This window comes from Oryx dammah, unplaced genomic scaffold (assembly GCF_014754425.2).
Source record: "Oryx dammah isolate SB20612 unplaced genomic scaffold, SCBI_Odam_1.1 HiC_scaffold_20, whole genome shotgun sequence".
In the NCBI taxonomy this organism is placed as follows: Eukaryota; Metazoa; Chordata; class Mammalia; order Artiodactyla; family Bovidae; genus Oryx; species Oryx dammah.
In genome coordinates, this window is record NW_024070204.1 from 22,424,741 (window position 1) to 22,433,551 (window position 8,811).

Genomic DNA, 8,811 nt, shown 5'->3' on the forward strand with positions numbered 1-8,811 from the left:
TTTTTTTTTTCCTGTAATTGAGATCTAATCTTAATGCATTATGGTCAGAAAAGATGCTTGGAATGATTTCGATTTTTTTGAATTTATCAAGGTTATATTTATGGCCCAGGATGTGATCTATCCTGGAGAAGGTTCCATGAGCACTTGAGAAAAAGGTGAAATTCATTGTTTTGGGGTGAAATGTCCTATAGATATCAATTAGGTCTAACTGGTCTAATGTATCATTTAAAGTTTGTGTTTCTTTGTTAATTTTCTGTTTAAAAAATATGGACTGCTTCACGAATTTGCATGTCATCCTTGCACAGGGGCCATGCTAATCCTCTGTGTATCGTTCCAATTTTAGTATATGTGCTGCCGAAGCGAGCACAGCTAATTAGTTTAAACCTTTGTATTTGTTTTAGTTACTGATAATTTAAGACTTATTTCTACTATCTTGCTGCTTGTTTTCTAATTATAATTTGCCTTTTTTTTCTTTTTCTTCTGATTGGCTCAGTCTTCTTTTGTCCAACATCTCTGCCAATATGAATGTCATAATTTTTATATTGATACTTGTTATTTACCCATATCCTTGGTATTGTCTCCCATATCCTAATCCAAACTTGATAAATTAGCAAGATTAATCAACGGGAGCCTTTTGATGATAAGATTTTGGTTAAAAGAAGGAAAGGTATGCAATACATTCAAAATTTTATAAATGCAAACAGTAAATTATGTAAAATTTATAGAAGACAGGAATATACTGTAGATACATATATATATATATGTACTTATATATATATGCAGATGTGGACTTCTTTGCCCTTTTTATTAATGTAAATGTGAAGCATACCAAGAATTCAGCATTTGAACAAGTAAGCTTGAAGTTCTATAAAAGCACTCTGCAGACACCACTTCCATTTACCCTGATAATGGGTTTGCACCCCATGCACTGACAATATAGAGGGAAAAGCTATTTGCAAATGGAATAAATAGCACTTGGAAATGTAACCACATGTGGTAGAGCTTAAATCTATTCAAGGAAAGTCTGTAGATGATTTTAGGACTAAAGTGAGGAATAAAACCAGTGATAAGCATACTAATATTCTCAAGTTCATTTTTTAAAATATGTACCTGTAATTATTTATAGAACTGAACAAATAAAATTAAAATTCTGCTAAATTCATAAGGGCAGTGAAAACAATAAATAAGCAGATGGGTCAGTTTCACATTAGCTGGTTGTACACAAGAGATAACAGAAAGTAATTGTTTGATTCTTTGCATAATTTGCATCAGGGAAACTTAAGATGGTTGTACTATACTGAGAAGAAAATCAGGTAGCTTTAGACTTATCAGGAAAAACTTCTCAGTTACTAAATTACCCACATAGATTCTCTGTTAGTACAATGGGAATATAATAAAGGGAGATGAGATTAAGAGCCTGATTTAAGTACAGAAATGGAAAATTTATAGATAGTAAATTCTCTCCAAGATGTTATTGTGAATCAGCAGAGAAAACAAAGGATGGAGGAAAGTTGTCTTTAGCAAAATGGAATGTATGAAAACACCTAGTATGCTTTAGGTTTTGTTCTCTTTGGGGTCTGTATTAATGTATCAGTGTTAAAACATTGCAGCTACTTTACCACCTTGTCTGCTGTTAGCCAACTGTATACATTTTCCTTCTTCCATGAAATAAGAAAATTCTTTCCACACAATAGTAAAATTCTGTCAACCCTGGATCTTATGAATTAACATAGAGTTAATTAGGATTTGAGCAACTTATCATAAATTAACTTTTTCCAAAAAAAAAAAAAAAGGCAAATGGCGACCAATGGGGGAATTAGGTTGAGAGAACTTAGTTAGCAGGTAAAGAGGTCTACTGAGGTCAGAGGATTAAATTACAATGGAATACCTGTCTATAAGGTGTTAAATTGTTAAATACACATGTATATGATTGTGTGAGGTTTTTTTTTTTTTAAATAGGCATGTGTGTAAATTTATACACACACACACAAATATATATATTGAGTCTTAAATCAGCTTGCTATTTGTACCTGATATTTTGAGGTTTCTCTCAATTTGGTCAACATCACTGTACTGCATTATACTATTGAATAGTCACAGGATTTTTGAGTTTTTAGCAACTAATACTTAAGACAAAAAAAAAATGTATCTTTATGGGAAAACTGCAGAGGTTGATCTTCTTTGATCAGAAACATTCTTAGCAGCCTAGTTCTTTCCAGAGTAGGTCATAAAATGGAAGAGAGATCTCCTATACCTACTAATATCAATATTGTCTTTCAAATACAAAGCTGGTATATTATAATTTTCTTTAGGTCTCTGAAATACCCACTGAGTGTCATCTGTTGTTTCAAGCCTATTTTTAAGATCTTATTTATTTATTTATTTATTTATTTTGACATCAATAGGGTTCACTTTTCCAGCAAGAAGTTGGCTGGCATCCCTGGGTTAATTCACCATTTTGGGCAAAACTTGTTTGTATACTTTGTTCTTAAGTACAAATTGTTTATAAGCAATTAAATAGTTAAATAAAGTAACTTTTTTTTTTAACCATATAGACTTCCAACTTTATATATGTGGCAAGAGTTAGTAGTTTAACAAACTATACAGTTCACATGGGATTTCCTGGTGGCTCAGATGGTAAAGCATCTGCCCACAATGCAGGAGACCCGGGTTCGGTCCCTGGGTCAGGAAGATCCCTTTGAGAAGGAAATGGCAACCCACTCCAGTATTCTTGCCTAGAAAATCCCATGGATGGAGGAGCCTGTTGGGCTACAATCCATGGGGTCTCAAAGAGTCGGACACGACTGAGCAACTTAACTTTCACTTTCATACATTTCACATTCTTTATAAAATAGTTATAGCCATTTTTATCATATAATGACAATGATGATGATGATGATAGAAAACAGATACCTAAAATATATGACGCTATCCTGTGCCAAACGTGGCCCTATATGCTTCCAACCTATGGCTCCTTTAAACACCATAATAAGACTTAGAGGTATGTACAAGTCTAAATGGCATTAGGAAGGTAAAGTATTAATACTAGAAACATAAGAAAAACTAGAGTCTCGCGACTGGTTAAGTGATAGAACCAGTACACAAACCCAGGCAGTCTGACTCCAATAACTATATCTTAAACTTACTTTTTCTGCCCTTCATTACATATCATTGTTTGTGTGTGCTCAGCTGTCTGATTCTTTGTGGCCCCATGAACTGTAGGGTGCCAGTCTCCTTTGTCCATGGAATTTTTCAGGCAAAAATACTGGAGTAAGTTGCCATTTCATACTCCAGGGGATCTTCCTAACCCACAGATCAAGCCCATGTCTCCTGCATTGGTAGCCAGATTTTTACCACCAGTGCTATTCTTTACCACAATCCCTATGTTACTTTGTTTCTTCTTATGCACTGTTATATAGTGCAAAAAATTTAAATAACCAAGCAATGTTTTAATTATAAATTAACACATTATGTGTATCAAAACTGTAGATATTTTAGGCTTGAAGTTTTGTTACTAAAATTTTTCCAAAATTTAGTGGATGGAAAAAAAAAAGTGCATGTGTGTTGTGTAAGACCAAGATGAATAGTCTATAAATAATTTTGCCTTAATATTTCACAAACCTAGTGGACAAAAATGCAAACCTATGAATGTTTTCTCTATTTATTATTCCTATGACCTTACTGAGGCAAAAATGATACATACTACACATGCTGAAATCATAAATTTGTTCCTAAATATGGTTTTGACTACTGTATTTTGACCATCTGAAGGTCAAATAAAAAATTAAGCAAAAGGCACAAAAGAAAATAGGATAAATTTGCTGCTTCAATTACATCTTCTTGTGACCCTATAATTCCTATTAATGGAATAATTTGGTATTTAGATTAGTATATTAAACTAAATATAAACTAGGAGGAAATAGTTGTTTAAATGGTATATAATGAAACAAATTGTTTTTAAAAAGCTTTTATATAAAATGCTTTCACAAAGATTCTTCTTTCTGATGGCAAGGAATTGACCTAATTAAGATGCCTAGCTAGACTGAATGCCTATATATTTCCAGTCTAAATTCTCTAAATGATTCTGCGTGATGGCAGTTAGGAAAATATAAAGACCATAGGGGGATTGATCCTGTGACCTCAGCTTCATTAGCTGAATACATTTAATGAAGTGAGTTAGCAGGGTCCCAGAAATGGATGGAATACTTGTCATCATTACTCATCAGACCATGTATAGACATTTCACCATGATAAAAGAAAAGGCCACTTTGGTGATTATGTCCTTGAATATAAAAAAGATAACTTGTCTCTGGCTCTTTTTCTTTATTTTTTGATGTATATGAAACCATCACCAACATCCTCTGGTCTTTTTCAGCTGATTCGTATCTCATTATTTCATAAATCACAAATGTGGAGCTTTTAATGACCCATATAATGGAGTACAGACACTGAAGTAGAGTATTTTATCAGCTCTTTCAGGATTCTTTCTTTGTATGATAAGAAATTGTGCAAGTTGGGCTGTCCTCTTTGATATCCAGGCATCCAGCAGTTTGTGTTACCCTATCATCACAAAATCATCAATGATAAATTCAAGTTCCTCTTTAGATGTCTTGATCAGATATAGTTTTCTCAGATATAAACTATGAAAATCTCAAATGCCTTGAAACATATCCCATGTGACAAATTCCAATAGTCATTTCCAGATAGTAACATAGTATTAACGTTTTTGAAATTTAATTCCTTTTGGACTGTGGATATGAAAATCAGCTATGTAGTATTAGCCAAGCATTAGCAAAATATTGGCCTATGATATCATCAAGTTCAAAGGTTCCTGAAAAGTTATATTCATTCTTTAAATAAACTTTTAACTTTAGGATAATTTTAGTATATAAGTGGCACTTTAGAGGATCTACTTTGTAGACAAAGTGCTTCTTACTTCCACTGTGGTAGTAGCAAACCAATTTCTACTTCATAGCTAAAATCAATCTCCCCCACAAATACAGTAACCCTTTTCCTTGGACTGTTAGTTCAATGGCATTTGAATTCCTAAGAGGCAAAAGGCAATATCATCTCATAGTTCAAAGGAATAATTTTTCTGTTTCTTGCTGGAATATTCTTCCCTTTAAAACAAAAACCTCTAGGACAGTCAAGCATAACATAATGGGGACAGAAGGCAAAAGCAAAATTTTGTGAGTAGGTCAATCCTACTTCTATAAATGTGTTTTCTATCATATTAGATGGACATATATTTTCACATCATTATTTTTTGTTTCCTTGGATCAAATGAATTGAGATATAGAGATATAATCAGAGGGAAGACAGACAGTGTTCCTGTGTCTTTTGTGTCTTCCCTAAAAGACAAAAAACACATTTTGCCAATGAAATGGTTACAGTTGCTGAGCTCTTGCTATCTTTCTTTTTACTCGCCAAGGAAAACATCCCTTTCTCAGCCTACATTGTTTGAATAAATAAGGTTGAACATTTCTACTTAGAATAATAAAAAAAAAGTCATTACAAGTTGTGACAGAAACTCATATAAAACAAAAGGACTGAGAATTGATGGTGAATTTCTAACCTGTCATCTTAGATATCATCGTTGATGGTGCCAGAAATATTTTTGAGCATATATCCTAGACCTTCAGCTTCTCCAGATGACTGTCAGTTGACAGATCAGGAAGAGAGAAAGAAGTGAACCCTACATAGGTGATTTGGAACAGATTCCTTCAACTGCTTGGTGTAGAAGTACAACACTCAGTTATTATTACAAGGTGCATGCTTATTCACTTATGTCCAACTCTTTGTGACCTGGTGAACTATCGCCCACCAGGCTCCTCTGTCCATGGGGATTATCCAAGCAAGAATAGTGGAGAGGGTTGCCATACCTTTCTCCAGGGGATCTTCCCAACCCAGGGACTGAACCCAGGTCTCCTGCACTTCAGGCAGATTCTTTACTGTCTGAAAGGTGAACATGACTGTTTTCTGGCAATGGGAATACTGGAGTCAGCCTCAAGAGGCTTATGATGATTTTGGCTTTTGCAAGAGGCCTGTGTGATCCTCATCCTTTGAACAGAGGTTAGGGAACAGAGCCTCCAAAGATAATATGGAGCCATATCATTGTGCTGCACAATGGAACGCAGCTGACTTTGGTAGGAAGGACAGAAGAGGAAAATTAAAGGTTTTCTTGAAGCAGGTGTGAACAAAGGATTATTGAACTGGGCATTCACTGGAGTCTGTTCTGTAAGCCTGAAGTAGTTGAGTTATATGGAAGCAGAAAAAGTGGGTCAATCGTCATCAGTTTGGTAAGCACATGTTGATATTGTCTCTCTCTAATGGGGACTGATGATTGTTCTTTCTTCCAGAAAGGGTTAGATGTCTTTTGCAAATAGATCTGATTTCTTCTAGAAGAATTGAGCAAAGCATCTTCCATGGGCTCTATGTCTGTGTTGACATTACTTCAGATCCAACTGGCACTGAAAGTGGGACACACACACCCAGGGTCTTCCTGCCCCAGTTTAAAAAGTAGAATTCTGTCCTTTAGCTCAGATCAGGCCATGGTGTATAAGGAGCTCTACATCTGAATATGCTCATAGGACAGCTTTTTGCAGACAATGTATTAGGTAATTGGACCTTCAAGGGGCTTCTGACACTTGGGAATCCCAGAGCTGAGGAAGTCCAGAATTTCTCTAATCAGTGGTTGGAACTTTAGATGGTCATCCAAAAAGCTCTTGCTGTTTCAGGAGGATCATCTTGGTGGCACTGTGTGTCCTGTAGGAGGGTGACTCACTACTCAATCACTTGTCCATCTTCAGAATAGTCTTATCAGTGCTGCTAAAAAAAAACATGATCATCTGAGCTATTTCTATTGCCTTTGACCTGCCCTCCTGCACAGAGAAAATTCAGTATTTCTTGTGGATTTTCTCTTTTCTGCCTTTGCTTTACTTGCCTCCTTTCCTTCTATTCCCCACTACCCATTTGGAGTACCTTTCCTATATATGATGGGGGTTCCTGATAGCTCAGTTGGTAAAGAATTGCCTGCAACGCAGGAGACCCCTGTTTGATTCCTTGGTCAGGAAGATCTGCTGGTGAAAGGATAGGCTACCCACTCCAATATTCTTGGGCTTCCCTTGTGGTTTAGCTGGTAAAAGAAATCATCTGCAATGTGGGAGACCTGGGTTTGATTCCTGGGTTGGGAAGATCCCCTGGAGAAGGGAAAGGGTTACCCATTCCAGTATTCTGGCCTGAAGAAATCCGTGAACTGTATAGTCCATGGGATCCCAAAGAGTTGGCCATAACTGAGCAACTTTCACTTTCATATATGCATGTAAATAAAAATATGTATTTTGGAATTTGCTGTTTTATAACAGAACTTGTTATTGCATGTGAATATCTGCATTGCAAACAGTTTTCAGGAAATTGACTAGCTACTAATGCTACTTATGGGGAAAATTATAGAGAGTTTAAGATCTTTATAAGGAAAATTAAGATCTATTTCAGTTGGATTATATTTTTACTGCTTTGATTTTAAAGAGAATTGCATTTTTTAAACTGAGCAAAAGAACCTTTTGTAAAATTTAGTGATAAAAAAATTTTGGAAGGTGGAACTTGATATTACCATTAATGATAAATATGCATTTTATCATAATTCTAAAATATCACCTCTAAGGGTATATTATTTTGAATGCACATATAAGCAATTTTATTAATATTCTGGTTTGTTTTCTATAATGCTGCATAGCATATTTTATCCTAGGAGTCTGTCCTTTCAGAGGATTTTATCACTTGCTAGCTTTCAGGAATTTCCAGGTTCACAGCAGCTGACTTTTTACTACAAGTTTTATGACTCTAAAACCATTAGAAGAACATCAATGTTTCCCTAAATTGGTTTTTTTGGAGAAATGTAATATGTTTGATAAATTAAAATAAAAAGATGGAAACATAACAGCATATTGTGTTACTTGTTAATTTTTCTTTCTCAAATGTATTATATTGAAAGGGATTGATTTGTGGAGTACATTTTCAAACCAATTTCACCTTTGTTTCTAGAAAAACTACATTTTGTCCTAGAAAGCTATTGACATTTCATCAGAGGAAATAGATTCAGAATTGCTGTCCAGTAAAAGTCCTTCTTAGCAATAGTACTCTATCTTTCACCAAAGACAATGCAATTGACCTTGGGTCGGAGGATAAAAAGCTGCCATTATGAAGCAACAGAATAACTGGTTGTCTTCCTCTGCTAAGTTTTTGGCATCACAGACTTCTTTGAGTCATGCTCTTATATAGGGAAGGAACTAATCCAATAACCACAATAAACTAAATTATACAATTACTTTCTCTTTGTCAATTTAAATTAGTAGGTTTGTCAAAAATAAAAGCAGAACTTCAAACATATTCAGAGATCATAAACATGACTGAAATAGAACTTAAAAGTATCTTGCCATCTAAAATGTCCCAAGTCAATTTCATATACTTCAAATTGTTTATCTTTAGGCTCTGCCTCTCTAAGGTTAGAAGGCTTAAACACATTTAAATTATAATCATCTCAAAATAGCACTTCAAACATAAACCCATTAATTGTCTCTTTCCAAATGATTATTGAAAATAAGCTTCTTAAACAGAAAACATCTGACAGTAAGCAATCACTTAATTCTTTCAAAAAGGGAGAAACTGTTGTTTTAAATACAATGATTTCTATTATCACATCATATTGAATAGGTAAGATCATGCAAATATCCTGAAAGTTCTCACCTCCTTTTCAGGAAAGTATCAGTTCAGTTCAGTTCCCTCATTCAGTCGTGTCCAACTCTGACCGCA

General features: G+C 34.7%; 1 non-coding gene across 1 annotated transcript; it reads right to left on the bottom strand.

Moving 5' to 3' along the window:
- Window positions 1-260: 260 nt before the first annotated feature.
- On the bottom strand, window positions 261-367 carry LOC120879723. The gene has a single exon (XR_005724869.1). It is a non-coding gene; the product is annotated as a U6 spliceosomal RNA (small nuclear RNA).
- Window positions 368-8,811: the final 8,444 nt, after the last annotated feature.